The sequence below is a fragment of the Nothobranchius furzeri genome, chromosome 13 (genome assembly GCF_043380555.1).
Source record: "Nothobranchius furzeri strain GRZ-AD chromosome 13, NfurGRZ-RIMD1, whole genome shotgun sequence".
NCBI classification, from domain to species: domain Eukaryota; kingdom Metazoa; phylum Chordata; class Actinopteri; order Cyprinodontiformes; family Nothobranchiidae; genus Nothobranchius; species Nothobranchius furzeri.
In genome coordinates, this window is record NC_091753.1 from 25041161 (window position 1) to 25066563 (window position 25403).

A 25403-nucleotide genomic window follows, 5' to 3' on the forward strand; every position below is an offset into this window, starting at 1 on the left:
TTGCTTTTAGCACCACCTAGTGTCTGTTTGTAGAACTGAAAGCAGAACTTATCTCGTCGTTGTGTGTTCGTCTTTTTAACACCTTAATCTAACAGCTGAAACATCTTCAGAGCTTTTGTTAGTGTCTACAGGAGCAACCCATGACTAAATTAAACAAATCATCTGTGCTCATGATCTGAAACATGCAGAAAACATGCTGGAACCTGACTGCAACACCAGGTATGTCAGCTCATTATTTTCAAAGTCCCAACTGAGCACCCTGCCACTCTGAAGTTGCAAGTGAAATATTCTGGCCACGGGGGGCGATAGGTGTTGGGTGGCTGTCGTTAACCAAGTAAAGGGTCATTTTAGCACATACTGGCTCAAGAACATGATTTAAAAATGTGAAAAATTTATAAAGTATCCTTTTACAAGAATCTATTTTGTTGCCGTTTATCTTCACTTGTATGTGGATGGGAGGCCAAAATGTAAGAAAATATCTTCATTTTGCGGGATATATGTTTGTGCAGGGGGCGTTTTTTCACCATAAACCTGGACTCGCTGGTGGTTGGTGTTATGTCCACAATCAGCTACTGGCAGCATCTATAACATGTCCTTCTCAGGTTTTTACTCTACATTTTTTGTGCCGCACAGATAATTTTAAAAAGTATGTCTTAAAATTACTGATGGGATTCGTTTGAATTTTGAACATTCGCTGCACTGGGACTCTTCAGAAATGTTAAATCTGGTCTTTTTGTTTTTCTGTAATTAGAACTTGTCTGGGCTCTTCAGAGGCAAAAGTCTTATTTAGACCTGCTTCTGATGTAACTTAATTCTTCTTGAAAGAAGTGCCTTTGCCCTTAGAGATCACTGTGACTTTCATCACATTTAATTCCTTCAGCATTAGAGCACTGCGGTGTTTCGTTTTCAATTAATAGCCAGTAGCATACAGTTGTAGCCCTTCTAAATCCATAAACAGAGGAGAAACTTAGACGGATCACCTGCATCTGGCTCACTGTCCTTCAAATCTAACTTATTACACTTGAATCGATGCAGATTTCAAATTCACATTTAATGACACCTCCAGGCGAAGCTGCTTTTGGGGCTCTGTGACAGTATCATCAATAATGATCTACTGTTTTAACTCGACTTCTTAAACTCCCTAGAATTTCCTGAAAACTGTTCTGAGCTTTGCCGAGCTGCTGATAGACCGATGCATGCACAAACAAGAGGAAGTAAGTCTACAGCCCAGAACATCTCCAGAGAGTCTATACCTGCTGGTTGGAGAATATATAAAATGATGCCGCAGCAAAGCAAGTGGGAGGGAAATATTGAAGATATTACCCCCAGTCTTTGAGATATAGGGGATGTGCAGAGCTACAACAGCTGAGATGTCAGACTCATTACGAATTCTGTAGAACTGCCCCCGGTTTGTCTTCGAAGAGTTTGCTTAACACATTTCAGGAAGACAGAGTGAGAAGAAGGAGGAAGGAGGTGTGAGCCAGCAGCCGGCGTGACCAACTCTCGCCATGATGGTTAGAGAGGTGAAATATCAAAGTTCAATATCAGATTCTAATGAAAGTCCAGGTACAGCATGAATCTGGTCATTTAAAAGTGTAAAAAACATTTGAAAATTAACACCACATGACCCCAACTGTAAAATCAGCCACCTCTAAAGGACACTATTCATCTTTCATCACTTTGTCTAATTTTCTCTGACATTTAAACACAACCGGAGAGCTGCACTCTTTTCACCTCTGTGTTTAACCTTTCCAGGGTTAACGGAGTTAGTTCAACAATTAGTGCAACAATTTCCACATGCTGCATTGTTGCTGTGATCCTTTATTAATCAGCAGCAGGTGTTCCCTTCACAGCTGGTTAGCTTATGCTGATGTGAAAAGCTGTCAAGCTTCGGTGCGTGCTGCAGTTCGTGGTCTGGGACTGACTTTCTGTATTCTTGCTGCTTAGTTCAGATGCCACAGGGCCAAACACACCACCTGGGTGACCGTGGGTCAACTAAATGCTTATTAAGGCTTATTAATACCTCTCTATACACTTGTCACAGTTATATTAATTTAGTGTGGCGAGTCACAACACGTATTCAACAGATTAAATGGTATTTGCATGTGCGAGTGGGCCATCAGCATCGGTAGGTTTCATCCGCTGGGTACCGAAAATGTCTGCTCCATGGTTGTCAACCAGGATAAGGAACAATGACCCCAGAGGACTGAAGTAAAGAAAACAGAGACGAGGCTGCTGAGCACTGTTTCCACACTGTTTCCACAGGTCCCTCCCACCACCAGCAGCAGGCAAGGTGGATCAAGTGCCCAACGACACAACAGCTGCAACAGACAGGGCTCACGCCTGCAACCTTCTGGTTATGGGGCAGAGACTTAATTCCTCTTCCACCATCGCTCCTTGATGTATCTTGGTGTCTGAGTGATGGGAGGATGGCTCAACTAGGGGCAACGGTGGCACAGGAGTTATGTGCTCACCTTGTAATCGAAAGGTTGCAGGTTCAAGCCCTGCTCAGTCTGTCACTGTCGTTGTGTCCTTCTGCAAGACACTTAACCTACCTTGCCTACTGGCGGTGGGACCGATGGCGCCTGTGTACGGCAGACTCGGCTCTGTCAGTGTGCCCCAGGGCAGCTGTGGCTACAATGTAGCTCACTACCACCAGGGTATGACTATGTGAGTGTGATCGTGTTGTAAAGCACCTTTGGGGGTTCCAGGACTCTAGAAAATGCTATATCAAACACCGGCCATTTACCATTTTACCATTCAGCTCTTTGAAGCATCATACCATGTAGAGAGGTAACTAAGCTAAACACTCTCGAGTGCATCTAAATTCCAGCCCTCAACCTATAGCCATGAGTTCTGGATCATAACCAAGCCAGAGTGCTGCAGTTAAGTTAGATGCTCAGAGGGGAAGTAGGCTGTGAGCCTCTGAATTTGGTCAGATGGTGCCAGATTAGAAACTCATGAAAACAGTAATGAAATGGATATTCCACACCAAAGTGAAATTTTGTCTGTTGCCTAATTCCCCAGAGTTAGATAAGCAGGAAAAAGCTTTTTGTAACCAGTCCAGTCATTCTCCTAATTATTGTGTTCTGAGTACTAGGGGCAGTGTAGGTTGATACTGAAATGTACAAGTGCAGATGAAGAAATGGAGAATCCAAGATGGATGCCATGTGTGACTGTTTCTCTCCTGTAATAAAGTTCCTTTGGCTAATGCTAGGGACCACTTGCTTTCCCACCTACTACAAAACATAACACTAATCTGGCAGTATTCTGTTAGCTTTAGCTTAGCATAAACAATGTAAGTGAATGGTAACAGCTAGCATTTCATGATAAAAGGTCATGAAAATTACTCAATAACAATGCAATTTTTTCTTGATGACTTCAATAATCATATCCACTGCAAATAAAAATAATAAGTACTAATAATAAGTCCTGGAGAAAATAGTGGCCATCCAAGTATGTGAGCGTTTAAACACTAATGATCTGTTTGAGGAATTTCAGTCTGGTTTTAGAGAGTATCACAGCACTGAAACTGCATTAGTGAGAGTTACAAATGATATTCTTATGGCCTTAGATAAGAATCTTGTGTCTGTTCTAGTCTTGTTAGATCTCAGTGCTGCCTTTGACACAGTTGATCACAATGTTCTTTTAGAAAGACTTGAACATGTTGCAGGGATCAAAGGAGCAGCGTTAGGCTGGTTTAAATCCTACCTGTCTGATAGATTTCATTTTGTAAATGTACATGACAAATCTTCTTCATACTCCAGGGTTACTTGTGGAGAACCACAGGGTTCAGTGCTTGGACCAATTATTTTTACTATATATATATATGCTCCCAATTGATAAAATCATTAGACGGCATGGGATAAACTTCCACTGTTATGCTGACGATACTCATTTATATTTATCCATTAATCCTGATTAACCTAATCGGTTGGGTAGATTACAGGCTTGTCTTGAGGACATAAAAATTGGATGACTCTAAACTTTTTGCTTTTAAATCAAGACAAGACGGAAGTTCTCATCTTTGGACCAGAAATCCAGAAAAGAAAATTGCTTAGTCAATCACCTGACCTGAATGGCATTACATTAATCTCCGAGAACAAAGTAAGGAATCTTGGTGTTATCTTTGACCAGGACATGCCATTCAAATCCCAAGTTAAACAGGTTTGTAGGATTTCCTTTTTCCACCTTCGGAATATTGCTAAGATTAGAAGCATCCTTTCCAGGAGTGATGCTGAAAAACTAGTTCATGCATTTATTACATCAAGACTGGATTACTGTAATTCATTACTCTTAGGAAGTCCACAGAATGTAGTTAAAAGTCTTCAGCTTGTCCAAAATGCTGCAGCTAGAGTTCTGATGAGAATTCCAGAGAGATCACATCTCTCCCGTCTTAGCTTCCCTACATTGGCTACCTGTTAAATTCAGAAAGGATTTTAAGATCCTCCTTCTCACATGTATAGCTCTTAATAATCAAGCTCCATCATACATCAGTGACCTGATTGTTCCATACGTTCCTCACTGAGCACTTCACTCTCAGACTGCAGGTTTACTGGTGGTTTCCAGAATATCTAAAATTAGGATGGGAGGCAGATATTTTAGTTATCAGGCTCTCTCTTGTGGAACCAGCTCCCAGCTTTAGTTCGTGAGGCAGACACCTTGTCTACTTTTAAGACTAGGCTTAAAATATTTTTATTTGATAGTGCCTATGGTTAAAATCTGGTGTTAGCCTAAATCTGGACAAGTGGGGGAGTAGAGGGAGGTGGAGTGTACAGTCGGTAAAGACGGCTCTCCCGTGCCCTGCCTCCAACATGCCTCCATCTATAAAGGCTAGGTTATCCTGAGTTATCTCTGTAGTTATGCTGCTATAGGCTTAGACTGCTGGAGGACACACTGACCACTTTTCACACTCTACTACATTCTTCTATAATCTGCTCTTTAACTGTATTATTTTCTGCAGTTTCAGCCGTTAACTTTATTTTTTCTGTAAGTGTTTTTCTCCCCAGAAGAAGCTGCAATGATGTTCTGCTGAGCTGTGGTGGCCTCATGGAGGGGGCCATCGTCTAGCACACTGCTGCTAACCACTTAAAATTCTCTGTCTCATGATAATAACTTTTTGCTTTCCTTGACATTGGATATGCTACTACTAGTTTATCCATTCAATTATAGATCCACTAGGATAAATACAATAAAGTGTATCTCTCACCAAATAGAATACTTACTAAGAAATCACAATATAACTATAGACACATTACTTTGTCTTTGTGTGTGTGTGTGTGTGTGTGTGTGTGTGTGTGTGTGTGCAACCATGGACACATTGCTTGGTGTGTGTGTGTGTGTGTGTGTGTGTGTGTGTGTGTGTGTGTGTGTGTGTGTGTGTGTGTGTGTGTGTGTGTGTGTGTGTGTGTGTGTGTGTCTGCTCTGTCTTCTCCATCCCCAGTGAGTCATGGAGAATGGCTGCTTATACTGAGCCAGGATCCTCTGGAGGTTTCTTCCTGTTAAAAGGGAGTTTTCCTCTCTGCTGTCGCTTTATGCTTGCTAAGTATGAGGATTTCTGTAAAGTCGATGCAATTTGTTGGGTTCCTTATATAGGAAACATTTTTTCTGATTGGCTTAATGAACTGACCTGGATTGGAATGTTTATTATGTGAAGTGCCTTGAGATGACTCTTGTCGTGACTTGGCGCTATATAAATAAAATTGAATCAAATTGAATTGAAAGTAACACAAAAAAAATACAGGAGCTGAATTAGCTTTGGGACAACATCAAGTCAAAGCACTGCTGTGTGTCGCCGCTTCAAGGACTGTCCTGGTCTGTGTCTGCGTCTCCCTCATGTGTCTCCTTGTGTTCTCCATCCCTCTCTAGGTTCTCCTTATGTGTCTCCTAGCGTCCTCATGTGTCCTTGTCTGCATCTTCCTCATGTGTTCCCTGATCTGCAGCCCCTCTAGGTTTTCCCCCTCCCCAGGTATCCCCCCCCCCCCCCCCCAGGTCCGTTGCTCCCGTGGTCTCCCTTAGTCACACCTCTGTAGTTTTTCTTTCTGTAGTTTTTTTCCTATAGGTTCAGCTTTTCATTTATTAGTCTCTTTTAATGTGTTCCCACCGGTTCTTTAGTTGTCCTAACTCCTTATATCATTAGTTATTTATCTTGCTCTTGTCTTTAGGTTTTATCTTTATTCTTAGGTCATGTTATTTTCCTCTCTCTGATTAGTTAATTGTTTTCACTGGGTATCTCTCCCCACACACCTGCAGTTCATCTCCCTCTGATCCTGCCCCAGTGTATTTAACCCTGTCTGCGTCTCAATGTGTTGTTGGTTCATTGTGTTTGTGTCAACCTCGTCTCCCTCTCTAGCTTTTAGTATCTCTAGGTCTCTTGTGTTTTTGGATTCTCTAGGTTTAGTTATTAGGATTTTTGCATTTTGTTTTTGGCGCCCTGCATTCTCTGGATTTACTCCTTAATAAAGGATTTTTACGTTTTTCCACCTCCTGCCTCGTTATCTGGTTCTGCATCTTGGGTCCTAACCTCTCTCCAAAACCTCCTCGTGACAAGGACCCTATTTGTGTTCCATAAATACAAATGCATGGTTACTACGCTTACAGGTGCTGGCCAGTAAATTAGAATATCATCAAAAGGTTGAAAATATTTCAGTAATTCCATTCAAAACGTGAAACTTGTACATTATATTCATGCAATGCACACAGACCAATGTATTTCCAATGTTCATTACATTTAAATTAGATATTCATAAGTGACAACTAATGAAAACTCCAAATTTGGTATCTCAAAAAATTAGAATATTCTGAAAAGGCTGAATATAGAAGACACCTGCTGCCACTCTAATCAGCTGATTTACTCAAAACACCTGCAAAGGCCTTTAAAAGGTCCCTCAGTCTTGTTTTGAAGGCACCACAATCATGGGGAAGACTTCTGACTTAACAGCTGTCCAAAAGACAATCATTGACACCTTGCACAAGGAGGGCAAGACACAAAAGGTGATTGCTAAAGAAGCTGGCTGTTCGCAGAGCTCTGTGTCCAAGCACATTAACAGACAGGCGAAGGGACGGATAAAATGTGGTAGAAAAAAGTGTACAAGCTCTAGGGATAACCGCACCCTGCAGAGAATTGTGACGACAAACCCATTCAAAAATGTGGGGGAGATCCACAAAGAGTGGACTGCAGCTGGAGTCAGCGCTTCAAGAACCACCACGAGGAGACTCATGAAAGACATGGGATTCAGGTGTCGCATTCCGTGTGTCAAGCCACTCTTGAACAAGAAACAGCGCAAGAAGCGTCTCGCCTGGGCCAAGGACAAAAAGGACTGGACTGATGCTGAGTGGTCCAAAGTTATGTTTTCTGATGAAAGCAAGTTCTGCATTTCCTTTGGAAATCAAGGACCCAGAGTCTGGAGGAAGAGCGGAGAAGCACAGAATCCACGTTGCATGAGGTCCAGTGTAAAGTTTCCACCGTCAGTGATGGTGTGGGGTGCCATGTCATCTGCCGGTGTTGGCCCACTCTGTTTCCTGAGGTCCAGGGTCAATGCAGCCGTCTACCAGGAAGTTTTAGAGCACTTCATGCTTCCTGCTGCTGACCAACTTTATGGGGATGCAGACTTCACCTTTCAACAGGACTTGGCACCTGCACACAGTGCCAAAACCACCAGCACCTGGTTCAAGGACCATGGTATCCCTGTCCTTGATTGGCCAGCAAACTCGCCTGACCTTAACCCCATAGAAAATCTATGGGGTATTGTGAAGCGGAGGATGCAATACGCTAGACCCAACAATGCAGAGGAGCTGAAGACGACTATCAGAGCAACCTGGGCTCTCATAACACCTGAGCAGTGCCACAGACTGATCGAGTCCATGCCACGCCGCATTACTGCAGTTATTGAGGCAAAAGGAGCCCCGACTAAGTATTCAGTGCTATACATGCACATTCTTTTCATGTTCATTCTTTTCAGTTGGCCAACATTAGAGAAACAAACATTTTTTCATTGGCCTTTAGAATATTCTAATTTTCTGAGATACCAGATTTGATGTTTTCATTGGTTGTCACCTATAAATATCAAAATTAAACGTAATAAACATCGGAAATACATTGGTCTGTGTGCATTGCATGAATATAATGTACAAGTTTCACGTTTTGAATGGAATTACTGAAATATTTTCAACCTTTTGATGATATTCTAATTTACTGGCCAGCACCTGTATATCTGGTACAGTTTGTTGAAGGAACAGCTGAGTGCATACAGTAACAGTACAGACAGAATATCCATTTAAATAGTGTTGTATTCTCCAAAGCTCATTTAGATCCATAAATGTTTCTGGGTCAGAACCAGAGGAAATGGAGCCAAAATAGGTCTTGCAAGGTTCAGAACACAGGATGGACAAAAAAAAAAAAAAAAAAAAAGCAGACATGATCAGTGTTCATGATGGTAAAAATCATGAACACGTAGTGAGGCTGGAAAGCTATATGGATGGACAACAATCTCACTCCAAGACAGAGAACACAGGGAGTTTAAATAGGGGCAGATGTAAGAGAAGGAAACCATTAATATAGAATTGAGGGGATGGATGGATGGACCTTGATGTAGTAATTCAATTATGATGCCTACCTACATTTTAACAGGTTTTGTTTCAGACAACTTTATTCCCAAATCCTGGAAGCACTTTGTCTACATATCTATCATCAAACCTCCACAGTTTCAAATAAAAATATGACATATAACTCCACAGCATCATAAACACAACAATAAATGGATGTGAAGCCAGAGCAGAGTTCACACAGCCATCAAGGGCTGGCAGCTGTGCTAAACTGTCAGACATCGTCGGCCTTGTAACATCAGTGAGGAACAATAAAACAACTTGTAAAGTGCCGCCTCATGTCTCTTTTTGTTTGGAGATGACATATTTTTTTATTTTTTTAGTCTTCATAGGAAATGTCTTCTAACAGGAGGGATGAAAACACCCAACCGTTCTTCATAAAGAGCTGAAAAAGTCCTAAATCCATGTGTACAAAACATCTATGTAATGACTCAAAATACGAAAAGACAAACAAATAGAAATTAGGTTTTTTTGTGAAGAGGCCAGCTCCACTTATATGAGGACTTTGGTATTTTTGCTTTGTAGCATGATACATTCCAGCCTCCTTTAGATTTGTCTTGTTAATAACCAAAATAAAACCTAAGATTGTGAAAGAAAGATTAGTGAGGAATTCCAGTTTCTACCTTTTTCCTTCTATCTGACATAAAAAGAAACTACTATGAAACACTACCGTTTCTTAAATCCTGCGTCTTCGTTTCACGTTTTACTCCTCAAACTGTTTCCGTGATACGTTTGTTGTTATGAAAACTTGGGAGGACACATCAGGGACTGATAAGATTAAATCAGACTTAATGGTGTGTGTCAAAATGTTTCCTCTCATGCATCCAATATAGACCAGTTTGAACCACAGCAAAGGCTAAAAGGTAGCCTCCGTGTTCAGGTGCTGATGACACCATTGGCTTTTGTTGCCTCCACAGCAGCATTGTGTTACATCTTTGTGGATTAGTGGGAATATGATGCAAAAGTCCATTTATTTCAGTGATCAACTAGACTGAGAGACCATCTAAAGGCTCAGGAGCCCTTTGCAAGTGTTTTAGATTAATTGGCTGATTAGAGTGTGAAACAACATTTTTATTATCATAGAATTCGAATTTGGTGTTTTTATGAGCTGTAAGCCATAATCATCGCAATTGTGACAAACAGAGGTTTGAAACATCTGGATTTGCATGTAATGAGATATCTCGTATTTTAGTTTCCATTTGTTACCCGGGTGACATGAACTTTCAAAAGCACGAACAGTGACATTCGGGAAATTTCTGGTTGATGAATTTTATGGCTATCTGGTCATTTCTGCCCAGTTCCTATCTTTTTATTGGCCTAATATAATTGATCTGGTGAACATTTACATGTCAATAAACAGATAACCTCACCTGAGAAATGTCTCTGAGGTTAATCAGTTACAGATAAGAGTGCAACTGTAAGTCTTCTGTTTTCTATAAATGGGTCCCTTTGGGTTTTGTTTTTTCAGCGGACTTTCTTTAAATTTTTATATTCCCCCCGACCTTGTCCAGCCCGGCTGTGAAGCAAACAGAATTGATGTCTGAATGCTAGAATGCTGAATTTACTGTCAGGTGGAGCGTTAAAGCTTCTGCTTTAATGTCTCGCCTGATACTATAACATTATTGCAAGTGTATTTGGATGTTTTTTAATTTAACAGGACACAGAGCCAGAGGTGAAAAAGAAAGGAAGACAGAAAAGGAAGGGGGAGGGGGGGGGGGGGGGTAAAAAAAACAGTCAATGATGGACAAGAGTCTGCTTCTAGACCTGCAGAAAGAGAAAAACATAAAAAGGGACACACAACAATACAACAAGAGCAAAATATTGCATCAACCTGATGAGAAAATAAAAAAATCAACATTGTTTTACTGAACAATCAAACGATAATAAATCACAGTGCATTAAGTGCCAACCACAGCCTTAAGACATGTGTTGAACGTGCCCAAGCCCATACTTATGAGAGCACCATGTGAGCACCTGTGTGTGTACATGTGCTTGTATATGTAAGGTTCCTCTATAGGAGCGTCCAATAGAGAGTGTGAGGGACCACAGATCTGCCCCCCAATTATGTGTAGGAGATGGAAGGAGCTCCAAGCCCCAGATAATTTTTTATATTTTTCAACAACAAAGTAGTCCAAAATAGCTGGGGGAGGAAAAACGGAGTTAAATGAAAGCTGAGCTCAACACTAATCTTCTTTTCCGTTTAGAAATAAAATTGACTTGAATTTTTTCTGTTTATCAAGTCCAGTAAAGCCTGGATCCTGATAGAGGATTTATACATTGTTCTTTTACAAAAGCTTTTATTTTCCTTGTTATGCTTCTTATTTGAGCTACTTTACAAATTTCTATTTCCTTTGGAGTATCATATTGTTTGTCTTGACTTTTAAGCACTTTTTTCACTTTTTTTCTTTTAAAAAAGCAAAAATCGGGCATATAGAAGAACGTGTGTCATAAGACACATAATAATAATAATAATAACAATAATCATTGAGGTCTATATTAGTCATCACCTCCTTCCCTTCAACGATGAGCCCTCTGAAGACTGGATTGTGTTGATCAGCTCAGCCTGCTGCCCCCACCACCACCCATCAGCAGGTGGAGTAAACGGGGGTTAGATGTGAATAGATCTCTGCTCTCTGTAATTTATTCGCACTGATTTAAAACAAACCCTCCTTATCTCTCCTAGTTTATGTCTCCTCCTAAATCGGCCCTTTGGATTTACCCTAACCAGACTGTTGACAATTTTCACATTATAGGTTAAACATGAATGGTTCCACGCTTCCATACCTTCGCAAGTTGCTTAAACCCTACACCCCATTTCGTTGGCTCCGGTCCGCTGATCTGAACCTCTTAACAGGTCCTACAAGTCTCATGGAGAGCGAGCGTTGTCTCATGCTGCGCCCAAATTATGGAACGCTTTGAACTTCCCCATCAAGTTGGCTCAGTCACTGAGTTCAAATCTTGTTCAAAACCCCACTGTTTTAGCAAGAACTTTGACCCCTGAATTCACTAACCCTCCTTTCTCATCATCACCCACATCCTTGGAACATTGTCTCGATATTCTTTACTCCTGTTGTTTCCAGTCTGACGATGGTGTTGTTTGTATTGTTTTAATGTTTGGGAGTCTTGTTTTTCCCTCTTTTATGGCTAACTAGTGTAGCGACATGAATGGCCTCATTTGTGACCCAAAGGTCACACTTCCTCAGCTGGGTCAAGCTGTCCTGACTGTACTTCTATTTACAGATTATCCATCACGGGAGACACAAAGTCCGCTGTTTGAGCCCTGTTTGTTCAGCCTTTGGTCAGCTGTGATGCTGTGTTTTAGACGTGCTTTATAAATAAAGGATCAGTTGAAATGATTACTTTTTGCCCCAAATGATTGAAAAATGTAAAATGTTCACATTGAAGCAGTATCATAGTGAATCGTTCATAGCAGTTCATACAAGTACAGTTTTGGAACTTTTACACTATCTTACACTTTGCTTTGGACATTTTTCATACATAGAATGGTACGGCTGTTCACCACAGAAATACGTTTTTAAAACAAGACTATAAAAAAAGGATGAGATCCTTTCTGCTGGTTTCTTCCTGACCGTCATAATGGTTTTTCAGGAAAAACCAAAAATGTCAAATGTATGGCAGTATAAATGTTACTAATTTAAATAGCTGGCATGGACGTAATTTTGGGGGGGGGGGGGGACATGTCCCCCCCCCCCCCCCCCCCCACTTTTTCCAAATTCTAGTTTTGACCCCTGCACTTTTTACCATCCAAAAAATATATTACGCTATGTTAAATTGACACTGGTTGAGCTCTAGGACTATACGCGGAAAACACCCGTTTGTGTTGAAGCCTGTCTCCCATAGAACAAACTGTAAAGATGCCCCCCCCCCCCACACACACACACACACACACACTTCTAAAGTGAAAATTACGTCCATGATACGTGGTATAAAGAAGACTCCGATCGGCTCCATTGTGATTAGCTGTAACAAATCTTCCTGATCAGAGGTAATCTCCAAACGTTCCTTAGCTCTGTAGACAGGTCAGATACTAATAGATCACAACTTTCCATGAAACATATTTAAAAGAACCAGAATCTTTCCACAAAGCCCTTTTTTTATTCCTTTATTTCTTTCCGTTATTCTTTTCCTTTCTCTTCCACCGTGTTTCTGAATGATTTTGCTGTTTTTGTGTACCTCATTGTCCTCGTCAGTGTTTATATAAAAATCTGTTTTCTATGTTCAGATTCCATTCCGTCTCTGCTTGGGAAGACATGGCTTTGCTTTGATATTATAACCCACCCACACAGCGTCTTTATGTTTGACTTTCAACAAGTAATTAAAGTCTTGTTGTTTCTCATCCACATTCCCTTTCCTTGAGTTTGGCTCCTCCACCTCTCTGACTCTGACTTGGTGTCCAAGAACCCTCTGATTCTTCGACCTTCACCGATCTGCTTCACATAGATGTTTTGTTACTGAACAGCTCAGGCTGACATCAGTCAAAGAGGCCGAATGAAGTAAAAACAAAACGTTATCTTATCTTTCAGATCCGGACTCTGCGTGACATGTCAGTTTGAGCACAAAGAGGATGCATCATGGAGAGTAGAACTGCTAGGTAACCCTTGCAGCATGCAGAGTCACCTTCACTCCCGTGCATCCCCCGTGGTGCTATGATCCATATCTAACTGTGGGTGAGTCTTTAAAATCCATATCATTTTGTTTTAAAAACAACTTCCTTATATGTTTTAGTTTAGAATAAAATGCTTAATGTTTAATTATGTTTAAAAGGAGTTTTATAGCTTTGCAGGAGACATCTGTTTTGTCTGAGTTAGAATAAACCAAGAGTGTATCTGCTTCTATAGAAGAAGTGAACATTTAATATCAGATTGATTTCTTTTCTATTTTTGCTTCTTTTCTTTGGTCTGACTGAAATGTTTCAGATCAACAAACACATTTCTGCATCAGACAAGATAACCGGAGTAAATACATAATGCTGTTTGCAAATTATTATTTCATTTATTACCAAAATGTGTCTTCTCTAACTAAACTAGCCTCATATGGAAAAGTAACTGACCCCTAAACCTATTGGGTGGTGGTAATGCTGCAGAAAAACTACGTGAGAACTAGTAACGAGTCTCTCACACGACTAGGAACTTTGTCCCACTCTTGTTTTAATTCAGCCACATTTGGAGTTTTTTCCTGTAAAACGGCCAGCTTAAGGTCAAAGGCCAGGTAATCTCCTTAATGATTCTGGAGTGTAAAACATTTAAGTATTAATTGTCTTTTAATTGAATATTTTTTAAATTTATGTGAATTAATTTTCTGGCTTGTTTGCCCAAAGAAAAACTAAAGTTTTAAAACTTGGTTCATGAAGTTCAACAATCAGCCGAAAATGAAAAAAGTGAAAATAAAGTTAATAAAAATATATTTTAGTGACTATTCTTTCCAGATTTGAAGTTTTTTTCTGTATTAATGGTTAATGGTGGTACTCGGATATTCTAACTTCAAAGTAGAAAAAAATCCACTGAAAGTTGGATCTCCCAGTCGACAAGTCTGAGAATGTTTTCTACTTTGACTTCGAGGTTCACAACGACAGCGACTCATAACAACAGTTGCTGTGGTGGAAACGTGTTTATTTTAAAACACACACTTGTGAGGGTGCATCTAAAATCAGTGTTACATGTAGTAGAACTTTTGTTTTGTGGTAAATCGTTAACAGCATAGAAATGTAAGAGTAGACACTATATCGGCTGCGCTTGTGGGGTCTACTTTTTTCATTTTATGGTCAACAGGTTGTTTTAGCCACAGCTTTAGCTCCATGGAGATCTGAACTCTCATTTTGCAACATTTTCCAAATAGCTTTTGATGGAACAGCATGATTAAACTTTAGCAATTTTATCTTGGCTTTTGGTTTTGATGCCACTCTACACTCATCAATGTTCCCCATCAGGCCAGTCCTTTCAAAACTTTCTGGAAGCATCCCAGGCTCTTAGAGGGTGTCTGTCAGACATTGCCACATCAATATTATTGTACGTTATTCTTTAAACATTAGCTCACAACAATTTCCCCACAAGTGTGATTAGGGAATGGTTACTCATTTAAGTGTGTGTAAAACTGAAATGACCCTCAACACCTGAAAGCTGTGGGCGTGGCCAAGCTGGCGGAAATGAATGAATCATATCAAACTGAGGAGATGAAACCATTTTCTACATACCTAATAAAAAGGCCTGACCACAATGGACCTGACAACCATCTAGCAGTGTCGTTATGCTTGCTGGATCCACCTCCATCCTGCTTAGTGCTGCTGGTGGGATTTGAAGTAAGGGCACCACTGCAGCATACTGGTGCCACGTTACCGACTCTCACGCACTCGGTTTAAGGTAGTGATCTAACTCTGATTCTGGTTCTCTGCCCCCAACTGTTACAAACTGTAATGGACTTCATTTCTTTGTTGATAAAGTCTCGACTATTAGAGCTGACATTGTTCATTACCAGACCGCTTCTGTGGTCCCAGAGCTACCTCGGGCTATGTTGGGAGATTTTGAGACTGTGTCCAAGTCTGAGTTGAGAAAGGTGGTTCTCCCTGTGATGTTCTTCCTCCTAGGATATTCAAGGAAGCATTCCTGGTGCTGGCACCCTTTCTTTTGACCATTATAAATGGTGGTCAGTTTCTCCACTCCTGGAATGTTTAAAAGATGTCACCTCCTGAGTGGCTTCAAACTTCTTACATCTGAACCGTGCAAAAACTGGTCATAGTTCTCAGCTCTTGTAGATTAGAGGGTTCAGCGTCTTCTATGAACGTTGGCCCTTTGGCACATTATGCAAGGAAAATTGTCACCAGTCTTGGTGTAAAAATTGACTCTGCACTGAAAATTGAAGCATAAATTGATACAGTTGTATGTTCCAGCTTGTTTTATCTGAGACGTTTGGCTAGTCGTTCATGCCTTTGTCCTGTCCAGGCTCGACTACAGTAATTCCTTGTATGCTAATCTTAGTCAGGGCGTGGTTGCAAACCTCCAGCATGTTCAGAACTTGGCCTCTAGGTTTTGGACAGCCACTAGATCTCCCAGAGAAAAAAACAACTGGTACCCATTCATAGAAAACAAAAGACTTTCAGTTACTTATCTGTACCTGATTTACATATAAGAAACATCCTGGTTGTCTGCACTGTTTATTGACATGTAAATGTTCACCAGATTGATAATGTCGGGTCAATAAAAAGATAGGAGCTGGGTAGAAATGACCAGTTAGCCATAAAATCCAACAACCAGGAAATTGATCAAGTCCCACTGTTCATGTTTAAAAGGTGTGTGTGACCCAGGTGTGTGTGCGTAAGAACTGCGAAAATGAGTTACTATGGTAACACGTGCTTCAGATGCTCAGAAACTTGGGCCGTTTTCTTTTGAATTTTGATGTTCTAACACAGTGGTTCCTAACCTGGGGGTCCCGACCCCCACAAGGGGGCGCCAAAGCCTCTCAGTGGGTCGCCAGGACCTCTCCACTTTAAGGGGTTAAAACTTCATTTATTACTTGTTGATAGCCTACATTTTGCTCACATTTTTTTCATGAGTGAAAAGTTTACTGATATTAAGACAGGAAATAATTAGTACAGAAAAAGTAACACACTTTTAAGAACATTTTGCTCAGCTCACTGTTTTATTTTCAAGTGTCAAAAGTTCACTAAAGATAGGACTGGTTGATTAATCACAGCCTTTACAGTAAATAATCTAGTATAAACAGTAATATACACATTTAAGTACATTTTGCTCAGTGTATTTTTTATGTGTCAAAAGTTTATTGAAAGGAATGATTGATTTATCAGTGTTTACAAGAAACAATGTGTTCAGAAAAGTACATTAGCACATTATGCTCTGTTTGGTTTTGTTAATGACTTTGTTCTGTACTGGAGCCTACTATTACTGTTATCTATTGAGTCAAAGCATATTAAAATGTGCTTGAACAATTTTATCATTTCTTAATAATGTTTGTACTGGAAGAGAGAATGGGAGGGGGTCGTCAAAAATTTACTGGTAAAAAACGGGGTCCCTTGGGAAAGAGGTTGGGAACCACTGTTCTAACAGACATTTGCAGCTAATAGTTATTGAAAAAAAAACTCTTGATCCCAGAGGAAAATAAATATGGTAACTAATAAAATTCAATAATAATAAGAAGAACAATATTCATTTCATATTATTCCATGTTCTTCGCATAGTTATTGTAGATTCTAATGGCTGTGGGCACCAATAATCTCCTGTATTACACTTGAAACTCAAAATTTTGGAAATGTTGTGTTAAATTTAATTTATTTCAGTAATTTCCCTTAAAGGTTAACCTAATATATGACATAGATTTATTCCATGCAAAGCCAAATATTTCAAACATTAATTTGTTATAATTGTGATGACTATGGCTTACAGCCCATGAAAACCCCAAATTCAAAATCTCAGACCATTAGAATATTGTGAAAAGGTTCAACTTTCAAACTCCAAGTGTCACACTCTAATCAGTTAAGGAATCCAGAAAACCTGCAAAGTGTTCCTGAGCCTTTAGATGGTCTCTCAGTCTAAGTTGGATTACTGATGTAAATGGACTTTTGCATCATATTCTAATTTTTTGAGTCTCACCAGTGCAGCAGGTCTGAAAAAGTCGACTGAAGACACTGTGTCAGACTCGAAGACTGGGTTCGGGAGTAAGAGCTTTTATTAGAGTCTGCTGGCTGCAAGCGGTGCTGAAAAGGCTGACGGAAGGATGAGGTCTGAGTTAGAAAGGTGGAGGTTTAACTGTCTTAGCTTCTGAATACTCTGATCATGGAAAACGGTGGAACGTGGAGGGAATCCCCGCGAGGGGCATGCTGGGTAATGGTCCGAGACAAAAGCCGGTCAGCTGGGAGAGCCCGGCCTGGGGGCTTGGACTCTGACAGGACCCCCCGGTCCAGGGACGGCTCCAGAAGTCCCCGGGCCACCTCGGTGGGCCCAGAAGTCCGAGATGAGGGCAGGGTCCAAGATGGAGCGGGCCGGCTCCCAGGAGCGTTCCTCTGGGCCGTAGTCCGCCCAATCCACTAGGTACTGCCAACCCCGACCCCGGCGGCGAGCGTTCAGAATGTGCCGGACGGTGTAGATGGGCTCACCGTCAAGGAAGCGGGCCGGCGGAGGCGCCGGAGCCCGAGGCGGCAGGAGTGAGGATTCCACATAAGGTTTGAGCCGGGAGGTGTGGAAGGTGGGATGGACGCGAAGGCTTGTAGGCAGCCGCAGCCGATACGTGTCCGGGTTGATTACCTTCTGCACGGGGTAGGGTCCGCGGAACCGGGGAGCGAGCTTCCTGGAACCGGCGCGGACCCGGAGGCCTGCCATGGACACCCAGACCCTGTCCCCTGGAGCATAGGAGGGGCCCGGGCGGTGCCTGCAGAGGTGTTGGTGGGAGTAACGGGCGTTGGCCCGGGTGATGGAGGCCCGTGCCTTGATCCATGCATTTTTGCAGCGCCTCACCAGGGATTGAGCGGCCGACACCGCGACTTCGGGTTCCTGGTGGGCAAAGACCGGGGGCTGATAGCCATAGCAGACCTTGAAAGGGGACATCTGAGTGGCCGAGGAGGTGTGGAGATTATGAGACAGCTCCGCCCAGAGGAGGTACTTAGGCCACTGCGAGGGCTGCGCCGAAACAAAGCAGCGGAGGTACCGGCCCAACTGTTGGTTTGCCCGCTCCGTTTGACCATTGGTCTGTGGGTGGTAGCCCGAAGACAGGCTGACAGAGGCTCCCACTAGATGGCAGAAGGCTTTCCAGAAACGGGCCGTGAACTGGGGACCACGATCCGAGACCACGTCTACCGGGAACCCGTGGAGGCGCACCACGTTCTCCAGAAACAGTTCTGCAGTGCGTCGGGCCGAGGGGAGGCCCGGGAGGGCGATGAAGTGAACAGCCTTGGAAAACCGGTCAGTGACCGTCAGGATGGTGTCGAGGTCGTTGACCGGCGGGAGACCCGTGACAAAGTCCAGCCCCACATGGGACCAGGGGCGGCTGGGCACCGGAAGAGGTCTGAGGGTGCCAACCGGAGCCTGGGTGGATGCCTTAGAGCGGGCGCAGACGTCACAAGCGCTCGTGTATTCCTTAACATCCCTCTCCATATGTGGCCACCAGAGAGCCCGTTTAAGGAACCTGAGAGTCCGAGAGAAGCCTGCGTGACCAGACAGGCGTGATGAGTGGGCCCAGGACAACGCTTCACTGCGACAGGCCGAGGGGACGTAGAGCCGACCGGCGGGGGTCTCTGGTGGCGCTGGGTCACCCTGGAGGGCGTTTTGGATGGCCTCCTCCAACGGCCACCCAAGGTGGGCCACAAAACGGTGCTCCGGGAGGATGGGCGCCGGCTCGGACGTGGGCGCTGAATGGGTGAACTGGCGGGAGAGGGCGTCCGCCTTCTGGTTCTTTGTCCCGGGGCGATAAGCGAGATGGAACTCGTAGGGTTCGAAGAAGAGGGCCCAGCGTGCCTGGCGAGGATTTAACTGCTTGGCGGACCGTATGTGGGTTAGGTTCTGGTGGTCAGTCCAGATGGTGAACGGCTGAGTGGTGCCCAGAAGCCACTGCCTCCATTCCTCCAATGCCCATTTTATGGCTAGCAGTTCACGATCCCCCACGCCGTACTTCTGCTGTGTGGTGGAGAACTTCCTGGAGAAGTAGGCGCAGGGATATAGCCTGTCGTCGGGGCCGCCTTGGGACAGGATGGCGCCGGCGCCGACATCTGAGGCGTTGACCTCGACCACAAAAGGGACTGCCTGGTCCGGGTGGCGCAGGATAGGAGCCGATGTGAAACGAGCGACTAGGTAGTGGAAGGCCCGAACGGCGTCTGGGGTGAGCCGGAACGGTTGACCAGGAGGGCTCGGTCGGGTGAGAGAAGTGAGAGGTGCTACAATGGTGCTTAAGTCTTTGATAAATCGACGGTAGAAGTTGCAGAAACCCAGAAAACTCTGCAGTTGCTTTAGGCTGGTAGGTAGGGGCCAGTCCTTAACTGCCTGGACTTTCTGAGGGTCCATGGTTAGACCCTGATCCGAGATCAGGTAGCCCAGGAATGAAACGGACCTCTGGTGGAAGGAGCACTTCTCGGGCTTGCAGAACAGGTTGTTGTCCAGGAGCCGGGTCAGGACCGCGCGAACATGGTGGTGGTGTTCAGCCTCTGACTTGGAGTATATCAGGATGTCGTCCAGGTAGGCAAACACCCACCGTCCCAACATGTCACGGAGGACATCATTGATGAAGCGTTGGAAAACGGCGGGGCTATTGCACAGTCCGAAGGGCATGACCTGGTACTCCCAGTGACCGGTGGGGGTGATGAACGCCGTCTTCCACTCATCTCCAGCTTTGATACGGACCAGGTTGTAGGCGCTTCGGAGGTCCAGCTTGGTGAAAATCCGCGCCTGGGAGATGGCATCCAGGGCGGACGTGAGGAGCGGCAGAGGATGGCGATCTCTGACTGTGATCTTGTTCAGTCCTCTGTAGTCAATACAGGGGCGGAGATCACCCTCCTTTTTCCTCACAAAGAAGAAGCCTGCAGCACCTGGGGACGACGAGGGTCGGATGAAACCCTGCTGGAGGGCCTGGTCGATATAGTCCTCCATAGCTCTGGACTCGGCGGGGGAGAGAGAAAAAAGGCGCCCCCGGGGTGGAATGGTTCCTGGCTGGAGCTTGATCTCCATGTCGTATGGACGGTGAGGCGGCAGTGCGGTGGCTCGCTGCTTATCGAACACCGCGGCCAGATCCCGATAGGGCGGTGGCAGATTGGGTGGCGCTGAACCGGATCCACCTTCCGGGCAGTCAGGTCGAGGTGGAGGAGGAGAGAGGTGGGTCCGGCACTGGGCCCCCCATTCCAGAAGGCGAGCTTGGGACCAGGAGATACGTGGGTCGTGGAGGCGGAGCCAGGGAAACCCCAGGATTAGAGGAGAGGAGGGAGCACGGATAATCAGGAAATGGAGGGTCTCCCGGTGGCCCTGGACTGTCATCTGGAGAGACTGCGTTCGGTTTTGGACAGGGTAAGGCTGGAGGGGCCTGCCGTCCACCGTGGTCACATGTACAACCCTCTCCAAGGGGGTAGTGGGGATCCGTAGGCGTTCAGCCAGATCCACATCCATAAAATTGTCAGCGGCCCCCGAGTCCACCAGCGCGTGCATCTGGAGCGAGGTCTCGCCATATTGGAGGGTGACGTGCAGAAGGAGCCGATTGGAAAGGGCAGGGGTTGGAGGTGACCCAGGCTGAGCGACCCCGAGACTCAGTGGGTTCCTTCGTTTCCCGAACGGAGGGGGCAGTTCATGCGTCTGTGGTCGGGGGAACCACAATAGGCGCAGAGGCCCTCGCGCCACCTTCGCTGTCTCTCCTCCGGAGGAAGGTGGCCCAGTTGCAAGGGCTCCTCAGTGGCAACGGGTCCGGGAGTAGGCGTGGGGGGACGAGGAAAAAGTCCAGGCGCCCTGGATGGGCGAATGAGAGGCTTGGGCCGAACCAAAACCCGCTGATCCATGCGCAACGCCAGATCCACAACTTCATCCAGGGTCTGGGGTAGCTCCTTTCCCGCCATCTCATCCCGGATGTAGGTTGCCAGTCCCTCCAAGAAGACGGCTCGGAGGGCAGAGTCATCCCACCGCAGCTTGGCGGAGATGGTGCGGAACTCCGACGCATATGCGCACACAGAGCGCTCCTTCTGGCGGAGTTTTAAGAGTCGTGTCTCTGCCCCCATTTCGCTGCTGGGTGGAACAAAAGTCTTTCTGAGAGCGGCCACGAATGCAGCGTAGTCGCTGCACTCCGGTGACTTTGAGTTGTAGAGCGCAGCAGCCCACTCTGCCGCGCGTCCGGAGAGCAGAGAGGTGAACTGTGCTACCCGAGAGCGCGCAGTGGGGAAGCGTCCTGGGTGGCACTCGAACTGCATGTCGAGGGTAGCTAGCAGACCGTCTGGACTCCCCGTCTCTCCGTTCCACTTCTCCGGGAGACTGAAGTGTGACTCTCCCGTTGGTGGAGTGAGGGCTTGCAACTGGAGCGCATGAACCTGCTGCTGGAGAGCCGTGACGGCAGTAGACATCTGCAGGGAGAGATCGGTCTGGGAGTTACGCCTGGTGTTAAGCTGGTCGACCAGGGCGTGGAGCTGAACGTTCTCGCTAACAACCTGCTCCAACTTCCTCTTCATCTGCTCGAACTCCGCTGGATTAATGGACTCAGTCATCCTGTCAGACTCGAAGACTGGGTTCGGGAGTAAGAGCTTTTATTAGAGACTGCTGGCTGCAAGCGGTGCTGAAAAGGCTGACGGAAGGATGAGGTCTGAGTTAGAAAGGTGGAGGTTTAACTGTCTTAGCTTCTGAATATTCTGATCATGGAACACGGTGGAACGTGGAGGGAATCCCCGCGAGGGGCATGCTGGGTAATGGTCCGAGACAGAAGCCGGTCAGCTGGGAGAGCCCGGCCTGGGGGCTTGGACTCTGACACACTGTTGTTGCATGACTGACTCATGAAAAGGATTCAGGATTGTCCATAATAGTATTGATTTTATGAAGAATTCTTTGTTGCGCCATCATCTCCTGTGGTTCCACAGTAGTCCCAGAACCAGCCTTCTTTATGAGGTTGTTGTACCTTTGTAAGTCCCTGGTTCTGATGCTTCTGTCTGATGATGGTCAAATAAATTATACTGTCCTCAACAGACACATTGAAGACAAGAAGCAGTAGTAGATATGAGTGATGATCCGCAGATTTAAATGGTAAATGGTCTGTATTTGATATATTACCTTCTAGAGTCCTGGAACCCCCCAAGGCACTTTATAGCACAATCAGTTATTCGCCCATTCACGCACACTTTCATACGCTGGTGGGGACGAGCTACTTTGAAGCCACAGCTGCCCTGGGGTGCACTGACAGAGGCAAGGCTGCCGAGTACTGGTGCCACTGGTTCCTCCGACCACCTCCAGCAGGCAAGGGGGGTTAAGTGTCTTGCCCAAGGACACGACAGCAACAGACTGAGCAGGGCTCAAACCTGCAAGAGAGGTTAGAGGTTAGAGGTTTGGAAGGGAAGCAAAGCCCAACCAAATGTTCTGGACTCGAAAGGAACAGCATGTTTGCCAAACAGTCTGCTAGCTTAGCGCCATGCTGTTTGGTCAGTAGATAGTATCAGCTCTGGGTTTTAAGTCAGAACCAAGGCCCTCATTAATCAAACGTTCGTAGAAACTGTCCTATATTTCCTCCTATGACCGAAATGTGTGTACGAACAGTAAAAAGACTGGTTTAAGAAACATGCGGTGTCCTCTCCTGCGCACGTTCCTCCGCAATCGTCTGATGATAAATCCCGCCTGTGCGTGCCCAGGTGCTCGTGTCCATTCGCCGTCATTTACATTCAGAAATGTCCTCAATCATGGACATAGTTTTTGGAGGGACATGTCCCCCTCCACTTTTTCCAAAGTAAATTTTTGTCACCTGCACATTTTACCATCCAAAAGCAATGTTACTCTATATTAAATTGACCCTGGTTGAGCACTAGGTCCAAGCAGAAAACAACCGCTTGTGTTGAAGCCTGTTTCCCAGTAGAACTGTCCATGAGCTCATCTATTGGCTCTGTTGATACTTGCTAACGTGTGATTGGCCGTTCCTGCCACCTGTGTGGTACAGTTCTGCATTCCTGACATTGCATAAAAGAGCCTAGGCTGTAGTTTTATACATATCATTTGTATACTTACTGTAAAGATTTTTGACCTCAAAAGAGCATGACCTAGACTATTGCTTTTTAAGAACAACAGTGGTCCTATTTTGGACAGAAAGTTATTGTTTCATGCATTTATTGTGTCTGTTTTATTGTACAGCACTTCAGTCAGCTGTCACCCTGTGTTTTAAAGTGCTTTAGAAATAAATTGGTATGGCATGGTAACTCTAACCCCTAGCTTTTTCCCACTGAGAGGGCTTCACGCTCTCCAGCCTTGTCACTGATAGGCTCCCAAATATGACCATGATTAAGTTGGTGAACTAAACTGATTTGTATAGAAAACCAGAGAAAATTAGCCTTGTGAACTAGACCAAATTCTTGCTTTACAAAGTTTTAAATAATACATTTATTTAGTCTGGCTTGCCAGGCTAAGAGAAAATGGTACAGAAATCAAAAATGCATGGACCGCCTGAAGCTAACCCCCATGGCCATCAGTCAAAGGGCCCTGCATGTCCTCACACATTATTTTTATACCCTAAGCTAGGCCCCACCCACTTAGTCCAATGGTTTCCCATCAATGGGCCAGTTTTATGTGTAAGACTGATTGTAGCCAATCCCATCCTAAATGAGAAGATGTGAATTACGTTGGGTGTTTGTGCCTAAATGACAATGATTAAACAAATGATTGCGACCTCATTACATAAAGGACCGTCTGTCCTTGTGATCTGATAAGCTGTTTTTTTGAGGCCACTACTCATCCCAAAACAACTTTGTACGGTGTGGATTAATTCAACTCACCTGAATGTAGTTGCGTTTCTCTGCCAGCTCCGTGACAGAAAGTCAGTGCACCCCTCATAGGCGTGCTTGGGGGGTGGGGGAGGATCTTTACTCCACACAAAACTAACATGAGGTGATCAGTCAACAGCTCCAGGTGATCTATACGTTGCACAAAAACACAACTCAGCAGATAAATTGTGCTGTTGGTGGACATTTAGCTCCGTTTTATGGCTTTTTGTCAGACGGAACCAGCAAATGGCTTCAGGCAGTGAAGCAGCAGGCAGAAAACTCCAGAACAACCAACGACTCTGCTCCCTAGCCAGTCAGCAGCCACAGTTGCGATACTGGTCCGACTCAGCCTTACCAGGAATCTCAATGGAGTAGGGACTAAAAATTGGGAAAAAGTAGAGGGAAAATACCAAACCATGCTCTTGGAAAAGGTGGTCGGGCTGAGCTGCACTAATCCGAGTTACTCTGAGCAGAGCTCTTTAAAAAAGCAGCAACAGAGAGCTGAGTGAAGCCAAGTGAAGTGACCCAGACAAGCATTCTGAGATCACACTAATTATATGATGGTGGCTAAGTATTAATTACCTGCTCTGTAACCAGAAGGTTTAAGGTCCGAGCCCCATCTGTCGCAGTCGTGTCCTTGGGCGAGACACGTAACCCACCTTGCCTACTGGTGGTGGTTGGAGGGACCAGTGGAGCCAGTGCTCTGCAGCCATGTCTCTGTGAGCGTGCCTCAGGACAGCTGTGGCTGCAATGTAGCTCATCAACATCAGTCTGTGAATGCGAGTGTTGTGTTGTGTCGTGTTGTAAAGTTTCTTGGGGTACTAATAGAACCCTACACTAATAATTAGTGGGCGATGGTGGCACAGGAGTTAAGTGCTCGCCCCGTAATCGGAAGGTTGCAGGTTCAAGCCCCGCTCAGTCTGTCGCTGTCGTTGTGTCCTTGGGCAAGACACTTAACCCAAATTGCCTGCTGGTTGTGGTCGGAGGGGTCGGTGGCGCCAGTACTCGGCAGCCTCTCCTCTGTCCGTGCGCCCCAGGGCAGCTGTGGCTACATCGTAGCTCATCCCCACCAGTGTGTGAATGGGTGAATGACTGATTGTGTTGTAAAGCACCTTGGGAGGTTCCAGGACTCTGGAAGGCGCCATATCAAATACAGACCATTTACCATTTACTATACCACTCAACACAATTAAAAGCTTAACTTTGTTGACAAAACCAACAACAGAGAAGATGTGAGGTTTCAACTTTCCAGTGCTGACAATGCAGCTTTGAGGTCAACAACCACACAGATTCACAACAGTTAGTCTTTTTGTGCATGTGGGCTAGGGTTCGGGTAAACATCTCATATGCAGGCAATGAT

The 25403-nt window shown here is 44.8% G+C and overlaps 1 protein-coding gene across 8 annotated transcripts in view; it reads left to right on the top strand.

Annotated features, from left to right (window-relative positions):
• b3gat1a (beta-1,3-glucuronyltransferase 1 (glucuronosyltransferase P) a) overlaps positions 1–25403 on the top strand; it is a 131318-nt gene that overhangs the window by 80162 nt on the left and 25753 nt on the right. For 3 of the 8 annotated variants that reach the window (XM_015952032.3, XM_054742866.2, XM_015952033.3), the window contains exon 3: positions 13149–13292. The exons of 2 other annotated variants lie outside the window; for them this stretch is intronic. The gene's annotated coding sequence lies outside the window, so the exon portion shown is untranslated. Of the gene's footprint in view, positions 1–13148; positions 13293–13395; positions 14982–25403 lie in introns of those variants that run through there. 3 more of the 8 variants (XM_054742863.2, XM_054742867.2, XM_054742865.2) reach the window with 2 other exon arrangements.